Raw genomic sequence first — 14188 nt, forward strand, 5'->3', positions numbered from 1 at the left:
AAATATGCTACTGTATACACAAAAACTACTCCCATAATTTATCATGTTGCTTCCCCATTATTAGAATTTGCTCCATACCTCACTGCACATGAACTTAACTAAAAATGTTACCATATCAGGTGGAAGAAGAGAAAGAGAGCCTGTTCTAAAAGTTGCAGAAACTGAAAGAAATGTAGGGCACAGAAAAGCATGTCAAGTTTCTCTCACTGAGAAGTGTGATGGGAATTTGGCAGGAACCCCACAGTCTCTTTCTCTTACATACAATTCTCCCTTTCCATTTTTAATACATGTAGGCCAATGAGAAAGGCCAATTCCTTGTTCCTTTCAGTTGCCCACCTCTCCCAAGGCAGTATTTGCTCTCAGTTAAACATACATATTTCAACATAAAAATGCTGATATGGAAACATTCTCCTTTTCAACAGGCAGATCCTCAGAGGTTGAAGATTTAGTCCTCACTGAAGGACTTTGCCAACGTAACTGCTGCTAATGGTTATGACATTTTTCCATTGGGAGACATAGACAGAGTGTGACAAGAGCATTCTTGACATCCATCCTTCACATCTGATTTTATGTACATCTTCCATAAACACATGAATTCTTATTTTGTCTCACAACCATTAAAATTAATGAATTTTGCAATCAGCAAACAGTTGAAGAGACATAGCTCTGGGCTACAGTCCCGCATGCCTAGATACAACAGCTTTTAAACATCTCTTCTCCAGAAGAGATCAAGTGGAAGAACTCTGATTTTTTCCTGAAGAAGAACATGGGCTCAAAAAGAAGTTACAAAGCCTAAGAACGCATCCATGGCCTGGAATCCAGGGGCTGCTCACGCACATCAGGGCTCTGTGGTGCCAGCTGAGGCCTGAGTCTCTCCTCCAGTGGGAAGGGCATCAGGTCCTTCCTGGTGATCACCCCAACCACTCGGTTCTGCAAGTCAACAACGGTGAGGTGGCGCAGCCCCAGGGCGCAAAAGATGATGTAGGCGCATTGCAGTGAGAAATGAGCTTGGACTGACATTGCAGATTTGTTTAGGTATGGCTCCTGTAAGTCAAACAGAGAAGACACAGGGAGAACACAAAAGCATGAGTGCACCCCTGCCACAGGGTGGGAAGGAGAGGCATAGGAAGGAGGCCAGGGAGAGAGAGGTAGCAGGCTTGAGGGACAGGAGCCAATAAGAACATTAGTTCTTCTCTCAGTGTTCCCCATCCCCAATTACACCTATAACATCAGGAAATAACACTTTATTTTTTGGTAAACCATCAGGTTCACTCTAAATAAACTATTATGACTGGAATGTACCCAAATTTCACAGGCTAGAAAAGCAAAGTTGAGCTCCATTGATATGGTCTGAGTTTTCACTTGGAAGTAGTCAGTGACCCCAATATTTATTAAGCCTTAAGATTTTTTTATAGATGCTATCTCATTACACAATCATTTATAACATCCTGTAATATTTTGCAATAAATGCTTATAAAAGTCAATTCACATAGAAACATAGACTGCAAAGAAGAGGACAAAGAAAACGATCCTATGGCTCTGAGAAGAGGGCTTGCAAGTACTAAACTCTGGTCACTGAATGTAGCCACTATGAGGGCTATAACTGTTTCTTGGTAGGAACCAAGCTAAAGACCATTTTACTGTTAACCAAACTGGCCTTTATAGCTTATATAGGTGTTCACTCAGTTTTTATTTTGCACATAATTCTACAGTATCCTTCTTATGACTTGGCCAGTTTTTTCAGAGGGTGTAATAGTGTATCCCAAGTGTATCCTTCCCCAGACAGAGGAAAAATGAAACAAAGACATGGTAAAATAATACAAATAAATGCACAGTCTGGAGACACATCTCTCTCTTTCATTTACAGGACTGATGAGACATTCAAAGATATAAGGAGGAAATAAATTAAAGGTAAAAAGTTCTCTCTTTCTATACCACATATAATTTTGCTGTGGAACTCACCACCACAAAAAGTCACTGTGCCCCAGAACTTCACAATGTCTATTTCTGTGGATATCAGAAACAGATATGAGGGATAATAACAAGTTCTTGGAAGAGATACTGAACTTTGTGCTTCAGGGATCACATCAGGTACTAAAAAGTTAGGTGTCAATGCGAAACCTAATTGCGTGTAATAGGTTTCCTGTAACAAAAAAGTTGTGTGGCCCAATGGTATAAGCGATGGACTGCGTCTCAGCTGAGCTGGCTTCTACTCCCATGTATGACCTCCTCTTGAACTTTGAAAAGCTGCGTGTCCAATCTCCACCTCAGTTTCCCCATCTATTAAAAGGAAACTCTTAAACCAAACTAGATAATGGATATTATGAGCATTGTGGTTTTAATAATTTTTTTTTCCTTCTAGCTATTCTGAAAGCAAGGAATTCAGACTAGATGGATCTCAAACTCAGTCTCACCTTCTTTACATATGAGTAAACAGGAGCGGTTTTTATATCTTTTTAAATAAAATCCATCTGAATTAGGCTTGCTGGCCTCGATTTTCCAGTGTCCCCCCATCTCAGTTTCAGTGATGTAGACTGGAAATTCACCAAGGCAGAAACTACATTTATTTTGTTTATAACATATTTATTTTAGGCCTTATTCAGTATACCAAACACATTATTGCTTTTGGACCCAGTATTTTAGTACAGTATTTAGGAAATAAATGTGGCAATGTCATAGCAGGGATTAAAAAAAAAGGGGGGGGGGGGAGAAATACAGCTTTATTTATAAGTTGATGTATAGGCACTGTACCATAATGGAGCCTAAAATCTCAAAAGCGCTGCTTTATATTTGCTTTATAGGACTGTAAGAGCCAAATAATGACATTTAAATGATCTATTCCATTAACATTGTATCATTTTGTCAATCTGGAATGTATTTTAATCAAAAGCCCCCTTGAAATGGTCTCCTTTGTTGTATTTTCTTTTTGGCTCATTTTATCAACATCTGTTATGTTTATACAATATGAATTAAAACTTCGGAATGCTGTTTGTACTCAGCTACTTTTGTTGAGAATGTAACGTCCCAGGATTGGCAGTGTTTATGTAAATCAGTGCGGCTGACACAGCCATCATAAACAAATGAGAAAATATAACAAACACATTGTTCATGGAGGAAATGTTTGTTTTTAGAGTTGGCTTCAGTCTTACCAGATTGATGAAGAGTGGCTGATACCGGGGATCTGTAGCATAGCGATTCAGCAGCATGGGTAGGCGCGACAGATTGGGCAGCTTCTCCACCGTTATCTGGAATAGGCAAGAATCCATTGCTCTTCCCTTTTGCACTGCACGTTGGAACCCAAGGTTCGAAGCTTTCCAGTTTGACTCTTAAGAAAACGTTTTCTAGCAGAGCTACACTGGCAGAGCTTGTCCAAACTTTATAATTTCTTTTGCCAATAAGGCTTAAATTAGCAATTTAAACCAAAACACTCTTTACTTCCAAAGATTTTTTTTTCCCTTAGTGTAACTGTATCTCTATTAAGACAATGTAAGTTACATTGCCTTAGGGGTGAGGTTTTTCACACTGTGAAAATTCACACACTAAGTGGTAATTACATAATAGTATAGTGTCAAAAAATGCAACAAAACTGGTATCAGATATCGGCTGAGCTTTGGCCCTCTTCCACAGGAACACCTATTTGCATCCTGGCACCTTATCCCATACATAATTGCCCTACTCCTTGTCCACATTGTTTTGCCAGCCAGATTCCCATGTGCAGCCCAAGTTTCAGTAATATATGATGACTTTCCAGTTGTATAAATTGCTCAAAACTACATTACCAGTCTTGCCTTGGTAGCACACAATTTTCTTCTACCGCACTTAATGTTTACTATTCCTAAAAATCCTTTAGTCATCTATCAAAGGGAAGAATGCTACATGCTTTTCAAGTTTAAAAGCTTTTACAAACACTCATCATTCAGAGAGGTGCTATCCCATACAGAATTAAATATTATAATTCTGCTATCCATAGAGAAGTTGAGAGAGAGAAGATTGGAACAGCCTATCGGAGCAAGAAAATTCTTTGCCAGCAGTCTTGCACAACTTCCAGACTCCTGAGTGGCATTATAGTTTATGACAGTTGCCACTGGAAGGTCTCTGCTCATCCTTTAATTTAAATTGTACATGACCACTTCTTTATCTCAACCACATATATTACATCATTTCTTCATTCATGGAGAGCTTGTCCTAAATCACCCCATATACATGCTGATTAAACAAGGCAAGAACTCAAAGAAAAGAGATTACCTTCTCATAGGAGAGAGGATGAGAGGAAAGACTCATCATTTGTCTCTGGTTCTAAGATGTGCTCATTTTCCAGCAGCACGCACAGCTATAACCTAAGGTTAGAGAAGACAACTACATTCATTGTAAGAGGCAAATTTTAAAAAACAAGCACACAGTGCTTTAGCATCAGATATATGATTGTAGCTCAAGTACTCTGCAGTTTTGGGACCCTCAATACAAGGACATCAAACTGTGTCCAGAGGAGGGTGACCTAGATGGTGAAAGTGGTGAAAGGTCTCCAGGGCAAGACGTGAGGAGCAGCTGAGGTCACTTAGTTTGTTCAGCTTGGAGAAGGCTGAGAGGTGACCTCATCACAGTCTACAACTTCCCCAAGGAGAGCAGCAGAGTGGGAGATGCTGATCTCTGCTCTGGTGATCAGCGACAGCAATGAAGCTGCATCAGGGGAATTTCAGGTTGGACATTAGGACATTCTTCGCTGTTGGTCACTGGGACTGGCTCCTCAGGGATGTGGTCATGGCACCAAGCCTGTTATTGTTTAAGGATTATGTGGACAGTGCTCTTAGTATATGGTTCAGTTTTAGGTAGTCCTGTGAGAAACAGGGAGCTGGACTCAGTGATCCTTATGGGTCCCTTCCAACTTGAGATATTCTATGATTCTAGAGTATAGTGGACTGACCACATATTTCACCTTCCTAAATTTCCATCAGCAATAGCAGCATCACAGAGTTGTTTTCTGGTTTAGGTTTGGCTACTTAGATTAAAGGACATCACCTGTCCTACATGTTCGCCTTAACCTGGATCAACATGGTCCTTGGCAGGACCAGCTCATGCACTGTCTAGTTTGCACTCAACAAGACAATACCAATAATAAGCAAATAGAATTATCTGTATATAAGTAGATAGACTGTTGTTTCGTCCCACATCCTTCTTAAGCAACATCTACATTAAAATACAAGATCTGGAAAAAATGTATTTTAAATCATCAGTGAAACCTTCTGTCACAGCACTGCATTCTAGAGTTCAATAAGATATTTAATAATCTTGCTTAGTCATGTGAAAATGGATACAATTTCAAACCATTCTTTAGAGTTCTCCCCTTCTGAACTACACATATAAAGCCTTGACAAGCAATATATTTAAAATTATCATTTATATCCTAGTGTTTCCTTGCTCCCCCCAACACACACTCCATCCACACTATCCACTTCCAGTCTTTTAACTTAAATTTAGATAACAAACACGTTGGGGACTACCACAAAACTTTTTATTTTGCAACATACTTAATATCATGTTAGCCCTGGTCCGTGATTACTACTACAGTAGTACAAAGATGTGCAACACATTGCTAAATTATGTGCTTGAGCAACCCAGATGAGAGCAGACACCTAATCTTCATTAGTGAATCAGAGAAATACAGATGAGGTACAAAGTGGCTTTCATGACTGGAATACCAAGTATCTATAAACTGGGAATTTTTCAAATAAATATTTCTGTATCCAAAAATATTGATTTGTTCAAACCAAAACCTGTTATAAACATTTACTAGTTTTAACATAATGTCTCCTGGGAAAGATTAGTCTGCTTCAAGGTGGGATTAGCACTCCACAGTAGAGGACTTACACTAAGACGATGTGCCTGCCAGGTCCAAAAACTGGTGGTTAGTGCCCTCCCTAGGGACAGGATATGGAAGAACTAGGTTCAAGCCCTTTCTCAACACTCTCCTTCATAACAAGCACATTAGTGGCTACATATGGCATGTCTTAATTTCTGATGTTGCAGGGGTTCCATGCTGATTAAACAGGGATCTGTACAACTGGGTCTCCCTCATTCTCACTGTCTGCCCTGACCAGCAGGCTATGTGTCGTTCTATTATTTTCTTTCCAAACAGTCTTCCCTTCACTATTCTATACTTCTTTGTCCTGCATTTGATGAAGCTGGATCAAAACTGTAATTAATGCAAAACAAAATAGTAAACTTATGAAATAGCATTGAGCTCTCACACATGAAAGGTAACACTAAATTAATTTCCAGTGTATTACATTAAACTGCAGTTTCACACGTTTCGTGCCTTTTATACAGTCCACCTTTTTCTCCAACTTAAAAACAAGATACTTTGGGATCATCCAGCTCTGCATTTTAGTTCAGATCTGGAACACACATTTGAAGGGAACTATCCCATGAGCTGGTTAGCATTGTAGAGCACTCCCCTTTCTCCTGAAAGGGTCAGCTGATGCACTCTTTAGATCTAGTCTTGAAATCTACATTTTGTTAATGCAGACATGGCTTTGGTCTCTCATCTAAGGTTCTCAATGGGATTTGTAAGTAACTATGCCTGTGGCTGAGATATAGGTATCATCCTTTCACAGGTGAAGACCTGAATGTGAATGTAACTTGTGGAAAAACATCAGTTCTGACAAAAATCAGTGGTACAGCCAGGAATACTAGGAGTCTGTCACCTGCTCCCACCTTTAAAGCACATCCCATTCACAGAACAAACAAGAAATTCAGTATCTTTCATAAATATTGAAACTTTATTTGCCTCAATTTAATATCTGACTGTCTTTGGTTTTCATAAAATCTTTTTCAGATTACTAAGGAGAGCATAATGCTGCAGCAGAGCTAACTGCTGAGAAACTCCACTGAGGAAATACTTTGCCCTGGGCTCACATCTCCCCTCTTGTGAAAGTCACTGGCTTGCCTTAAGCCTCTTGCCATGTGCATGCCAGCATATGGACATGTCGCATAAACAATTAAAGGACTTGGGTTTGAGGACAATGATGAGAACACACTAATAAGAACAGTATAGGCACGCTACAACAAGCAAGATCTATTCCCCTCAGGCCACATTTGGAGGAGGAAAGGGAGGAAAACACAATATACTCATAATATATTCACTATAGCAGAGGACATCATAGAGAATAAATTAATTCAGTCACACCCTATGAATTACCTTCAGTGCATTAGACACTTTGTTCTGCAGGGCTCTCTAAAGGTTCACATTTTATGGTCTTTCACAAAACAGGTCCGTAATCATTCTAAGTGAGATATAAATACACAGATCTAAATTCCGCTCCGAGATCATCACATACAACTCCAAGAAGTCAATTTCAAGTATGATCACTGGTCCAGGAATATTCCCAAAACTTTAATCCTAACATGAATACACAGACGTCAAGTGTGAAAGTTAGGATCCACCCTGGTCATTTGCCAGACTCCATATGCTCAGGTCCAAAATACTGTTCAGGACTATCCAAAGTTCACCATTTTCCACTTGAACATCATGGGCTGGAATTAAAAAAACGGCACCATTCACCATGAGCTGAAAGAGCAGAAACATTTGCTCATCACCAGTGGTTTGGTTGGCCAGTTTTGGCAGCTTGCAATTTGCCTGGCACCACTCTTAACTAAACCCAGCAGGGAGTCACTTAACAGGGCTCTGGGAAGTGTGAGAGAAATTTGGCTAGTCAAAAAAAAGCACACGCAAATACAATGAAGGAAATCGTTGGAACATTTCTGATAAGAATCCAAGCCTATTAAACACTGCCATATTCCGGAGAAAAATGAACATACATTATTTCACTTGGACTTCCAGAAGTCATGCTTCAGAGGTATAACAACATCACTCTTTGATGTTACATACAACATCCTTCCTATCACATCATCAAGCCTTAGAAAGCAGACCAAACATGTTTCTTGCACTATTTTGTGAGGTTTAACAGGAAGTGCTAGGATTCAGACTTGGACTCTGCAATTGTTCGTTTACTCTTTATTTATTTAAGAAGGAAGAAAACCCTTAAGTAGGGAATCTCATTTCAAAGATACCCTGGCAAGGCATTGCAGTAGTTTCATATGCTCTATCTGTTATAAAGTATGCATCATGAAGATACACCTAATTAAGATAACACATTATTATCCCAATATCCACATGTTAGATTTGGCATGGAAGTCAGGAATGAAAAGTATCTGACAGCTGATTGTGTCACTCTTCTTGTCAAGATGGCCAATTATCTGAGGAAACTACAAATTCTAAATATTGGGGGAGTGACATAAAAGGAACTGCAGCTCCAAAGTAGCTGCAAATGAACAGAAGGAAGATTAAAAGGTGATGTCACTGGCAAAAGCATTCAGGGCAGGACTCCCAAATTGAATGGATAAAAGAGCTACATAACATGGGGGGAGGAGTGAGGATTAGAGAACCGAAGCATCATTTTTAGCTTGCTTCAGAAAGCTTTAGGCTTATTTCTCCCACATTAATCCATCAAATGTAACTGCATTGGTTTTATTCTTGATTATATCTGATGTTTTGGCCAATATCCAGCTCAGTGAGGACCAGTGATTAAAATATTCTGATCAGAATAAAACAAATGTCCCTTCCATGTATTAAAAGTGTACTGTCTCATGGCTTCCCTCAGACACGTTTAAAACCCAGTGACAATTACTAAATTTAGATTTATGTCAGTCAGTTTGAAAAAACGATGACAAAAAAGTAAGTAACAATAAACTGCACACTAAGATAACCGAATGTGGCACCCTGAAACTCTTCACAGTCCTTCCTCATCCTAACACCTAGCTGGTGTAAGTTATTTTACAGTATCAACAAACCACTGAAAACTTATTGCAGGCTAAGACTTAGTGTCTTGCACCATCAGCTTTCATAGCAGTCAGAATGAAAAGAGTACTTAGAGGATTTGATCACTGTTCTGCTATCAGCAGAAGTTCTAGCATAAGCATGCAACTCTTCCAAAAGGGAACATTGAGAGAAACTTTTCTATTCTATTCTATTTAAGAATATTTGTTACTTGATGTTCCTGGTAAAATAGCCACTAGTATACTAAATGCATTTTTCCTGACTTCAGATAGAATTGTGCCTTTTTTTACTGGTGAAAGAGAGTATTCTGCATATGGTGAGCTAGACAGTAGATAAAGACTAGATCACCACATACCAGCAACTGTTTTAAAATATTCATCTGACACAGCAAAATCTCAGGATTACAGGGTTGTTTCAGGCTAGGCAGCCTAAATCATTACTGTTTGCTTAATATTTCATTTTTCAAACCAAGAAGGAGCTTTGCATGAATTTTTGGCATTTTACCTACAAGATGATAAAAAGGTCATTGTCAAGTACTGGACTGAGGTTTTCCAGAGCAAAGATCAAATTCTGTCCATGCCACAGCCTTTCAAAGGATGCTGAATAAATATTAATCTCTGCACCTCAGTTTTCAGATCTACAAAACAGGGATTTCTTCCACCTCAGAGCTGTGTTTTGAGGTTAATAATCATTATTTAAGTTGCCAGCTGTCTAGTTTTAAGGGCACCATCAGAGCAAATGAGCAGACAGTAAGTCCACAGCCTGAAGATGAAAATGGCAAAGGCAACTGTTAATAAATTATAAATGCAAACTTAGAATTTCAAACCTACAGAAAGGCTAGTTTTAGAAAAGGATAAAGACTTAGAATCAGATTTGTATTTCCTTACAAGCTGGCTTGTTACCAGGCAGATTTTCAGTTTCAGAGGAACCACACATTTAAACGACAGGACAAGTATGTGATCAGTCTTTCCATTCACACACCAGTTTTCCCCATGCCTATATTTGATTTCGACATTTAACAACACTCTGCACTTGCCTTAAAGCCACCCACATGCTGCAGCAAGGCTGCATACGTTTTTAATTTGGCTTTTTGAGTTAGCACACAGCCCCTGCAACACTCCAGTTTTCCCTCCAAAGGGCTCTGTCACAAAGTCCTACAGCACCTGCACAATTATTTGTATGGCCAAACAGGCCTACTAATTTTTAAAGTATCATATACTGTTGTTCTTTGGAAGAAAATTTTCACACTTTGGATACAAAATAAAACCACTGCCACAGACTCTGTAAACCTTCCTCCATCTGTGTTATTCATGAGCTGCAGTACCCCAGGACCCTGACAATACATGGGAGGATCATAACGTCAAGGGCTTTTGTTGAAAGTGCTGGATTCCATTTATTTTAATAGGCAAGATTACTGTATAGTGTATCATTGAAATTAACTGGATCAGCTTTTCAAAAGCAGGAGTCCGGACAGTAAAAACAAACAATGTGCTGACAGACTCTACCCTCTAACATGAAAACCAAGTAATCACAAAAGCACTTGGATATTGGCGTCAGCTCCCTAGTCTGCACACCTAAAAACAGTTTTCAAGTCCCTAACATGCTCCCCCTCCTCTTTTCTTCTTTGCTGGCTCAGTTTAGATGCAGCCTTCAAACCACTGCCAACAGTGTTTCTTGCTTTGATCAGACCTGGTAGAATGACCATTGCCCACAACTTACAGCAAAGCCACAAGGAGGAGGAAGGGGGAAAGCTGTCCGTGATCCTCTGGTAAGACACAAAACCTCATTTTTAATCTCCATTTATTCCATGAACTTTGCAGACTTCTGTATGTGATTGAGTAATTTTGCATTCCTGTCATCTAAACTTAGCAACCTCTCCACAACAGTGCCAGAAGGAAAATGCTCTCCAAGAAGCTTTCAAACCTATATCAGTCATATCAAGTGTCAGCAGCAAGGCTGTCGCAATATTAAAGTAGATATCGCTAAGCTCAGTAATTAATCAATAAATTAAATGTTTCAGGTCTCAAGTCATCTTTAACTTTCCATTTGTCCCTAAGCTGTTGCAATGCATTGCTTACTGAAGGCAAGTACTTCTCCTCTTGCTAAGAAAAATAAAGGTATTGCCTTATTACACAAGTGTGTGTGGACTCTGCACACATGCGCACGCACACGCCTTGAGAGTACTGTTTCATTAGTCCCAACTGGGAGGGCAGATTAAAGAAAAATACCAGAAACCATACCTACAGCCTGACATATCTATGATATGTTGCAATGCTAGATCTCCTTTCCCACAGCACATATCAATATGCTAGGCTCAGTTTTACTGAAGTGCTTGGCAGAAAGCATTCCTGACTCACAACGGTTTCTGTTCGCTGGACTGACCAGAGGCGAGTCATACCTAATAAACTGCCGTAAAATACACATACATACAGCACTTTGGATCGATGATTTCTCTGCTAAAGGATGTTACTGTGCAATGCAGCTTTAAGTTTTCAACTTTGTCATATTTTCTAAACTCTGATCTCTTCAATTTACTTTCAGTTATGTGACATTCCCCTTTAGCAGAGTGAAAGCATGCATTAGCTAAACAATGTGGTTTGGATTTAGTGTTCCCATGCATCATCGTGAAAATGTTTGTCTCAGCAATAGTGTCATTATTGTTACTGGGAACAGCTGCTCTACCATGTCTTCTGATTGTGGAAAGCAGAGTATCTCCTTTCCCATACCAGTTTACAAGCTGGGAAGTTAAAGCAGGACCATCGAGTAGGAGGTTTATGAGTACACACTGTTCTGTACCTGGCTTTCTCCTTACCACGAAGGAAGCAGAAAAGAACAGCAGCAAAATAAATATTGCAAGTAGAAATGTAGTTTGGCTCCCTCCACTGGCAGTTCTTCTGGCTCCGGACCGGGGTCTAACCTGAGACAGAAATCCTCCTCAGGTGCAGGTCTCTGGCAGTTCGGCTCCATTAGACACGACATCCTTTGGGCAAGAACTAGAGCAGGAGTTTGCTGCTAATCAAGAGGATGTTTAATATCTCCCCTGAGCTTCTGCAGTGGAAAGGTGTAACCCTCAGCGTTTTTGCCGGCGCTTCCAGCCTCACAGAAGTAAGTTTCCACATCCAGCTCTGTGTGGACGATGGAGTCCCGCTGGCTTCACCAGGAATGTCACAGCAGCAATGCTGTGCTCTGCTGGCCCATGAAGCTTGGTTCAGGCCAGCTGGCCATTTTTAAGGAAAGCTCACAAAGCTTACTGTGGGATTACACAGAAGAGCAGGCTCTAACTCACCTTGCAGAACAAGATCCTCAGAAATAACTAGGCTTTATTTTAAAATGGATAAAATCTGTTTTACAGATTATGAGACCTTTTGAAATGTCTTCAGTGGGAAACCGTGCTTTCAGTCACTGGACATTTCTGAAAATCCAAGCTCTGTTAACTTTTCAACTACATGAAGACCATACTTTTAGAATATCTTTCTGATTTGGAGCATACCACTCTATTTTCTGAAAGGATCTTAGAATCCCAACTTTGTTCCAAAAATGGGAATTAGGCTCTCTGAACACTTCAGTTGTACCAAACAAACTTAGTTTGAGTAAGGCAGTTACATAGTCAATACACTCCCATATAGCACATCAAAATGTGTAATAAAACAGTTCAAACAAACATAGTAAGCTACAAGGTTTTTTAACAACTTTACCTACAATATTTTTATTGACATTTCTTTTTGGCCCCAAAATAACAATTTGCATCAACCACAAATGCTGAAGTTCCAGTGAACTTGAGGGGTGGGAAGAGATGGGGTTTCCTAGGTGAAAAAATACACACAAAAATGCAGGCACAATGCCAGAAATGTCACATCCTGTACAGAAGTAGCAGAAAACCAAGTTCTACCCATTTCTGCTTAGACACATATAGTCTGTACAGTCTGCTTACAGTCAGAGATATTGTGGTTTCTGCATAATTACTTGCTCCCAATCAAATTAAATCAACCAAAAAAAATTCCTTCAGCTAAAAGATAGACAAAATGCAGAGTAAGGGCTAACAGCTGTGTAGGTAAGAGTGCAAAGGCAAAAGCAGGGAATTCTGCCTTCAGCCTTACAACAGGACAGCTATGTACGGCACAGATCTGAGCAGTTCAGGCATGAAAAAAATGGCTTATTTGTTATGGTAAAATGCCCAAACAGGCTACTCAGTGATACTTGTCAGCCCAGTAGTTTCTCCAGGAAAATTGTTTCATAGCTATGTTCAAGGCAGAAATTAAGATTGCTGGGCAGCACTCCAGCTTCTGCCTCTCTGCACCATTTCTGAACAGAAATGGAGGGGACAGATCCTGGCCTAACAAGACACCAGCATCCACCTGCTTTTCTGCAGTGAATACCAGGAGGATTTGGAAACTTTGAACAAAGGAAACTTTGCTCCTTCATTTTCCTTGGCAAAAGTGATATAAAGGAAAGCAAAGTCACCAACATCAGAACAGTCCCTGAGAGGAACACGGTATTCATCAGTCACAAATATGCAGGAAACCTACATATAATAAAGGATAAACAGCATCTTGGAAAAAAAAGCACCTAGGTAGAGAGCACATTGTCAGTCATTTTGGTGGAAGAAATCAGAGAGTACATAAGTGTCACAGACACATGAAGGGAAGTGATCATGAGTGGGAGGATGTGTAGCATGGCAACAACGATGTTGCTGATGACCATGAGGTATCATCATCCTCCTTGTTACATCCCAGCTGTGCCCACAGTCAGGGAAAAGAAATTCATTACCTACAGCTTTCCTCCTCAAATCCTCCGTGTCTTCTGTTTTTACTGTGGTTTACATTATAAAGTAACCCCTTGCAAAGAAGATGGAGCAGCAAAACACAAGCGATGATGTGTCTAATCTCTTCATCATGTCAAAGAACCACTTCATTGCCCCACAATGGCCTTACACCAGTACATTGTAACATATGTGGAAGTGAAAAAAATAGCTCTTTTTTTCAGATTTGGTCTCACACAAATTAGGCAGATGCATAACTCTATCTTTTCCCACTGGAGGAGGATCTGGAGCCACAGACTAGAGCAGCCAAGGCGAGACAGAGCCAGGGGACCTCCCAACAGCTCCTCAGTGTGCACTTACAGCTTCATGCAGTGTCTCTGGCAGAAACTTCCTGGGAAGGAAGACAGTGGTCCTATCTTCACGTCTCTCTGAAGAAAGAATTCCACCTAGCCAGGAGGGCATGCCATTTAGGGCATGACATTTATAACTTTCAGCAGATTCTGGGCTAACATATTCATAACAGTCCAGCTCCCTTTCTTCAGTCGCTGGGGGGAGACAGGGGAGACATTTCAGCTGCAGTGTAAAAGAATAGCTTG

The 14188-nt window shown here is 40.0% G+C and overlaps 1 pseudogene; it reads right to left on the bottom strand.

Annotated features, from left to right (window-relative positions):
* Window positions 1-792: 792 nt before the first annotated feature.
* The window catches only part of LOC141956875 (chloride channel protein C-like), a 79576-nt pseudogene continuing 66180 nt past the window's right edge, over window positions 793-14188 (bottom strand).

The sequence above is a fragment of the Athene noctua genome, chromosome 2 (assembly GCF_965140245.1).
Source record: "Athene noctua chromosome 2, bAthNoc1.hap1.1, whole genome shotgun sequence".
NCBI lineage: Eukaryota > Metazoa > Chordata > Aves > Strigiformes > Strigidae > Athene > Athene noctua.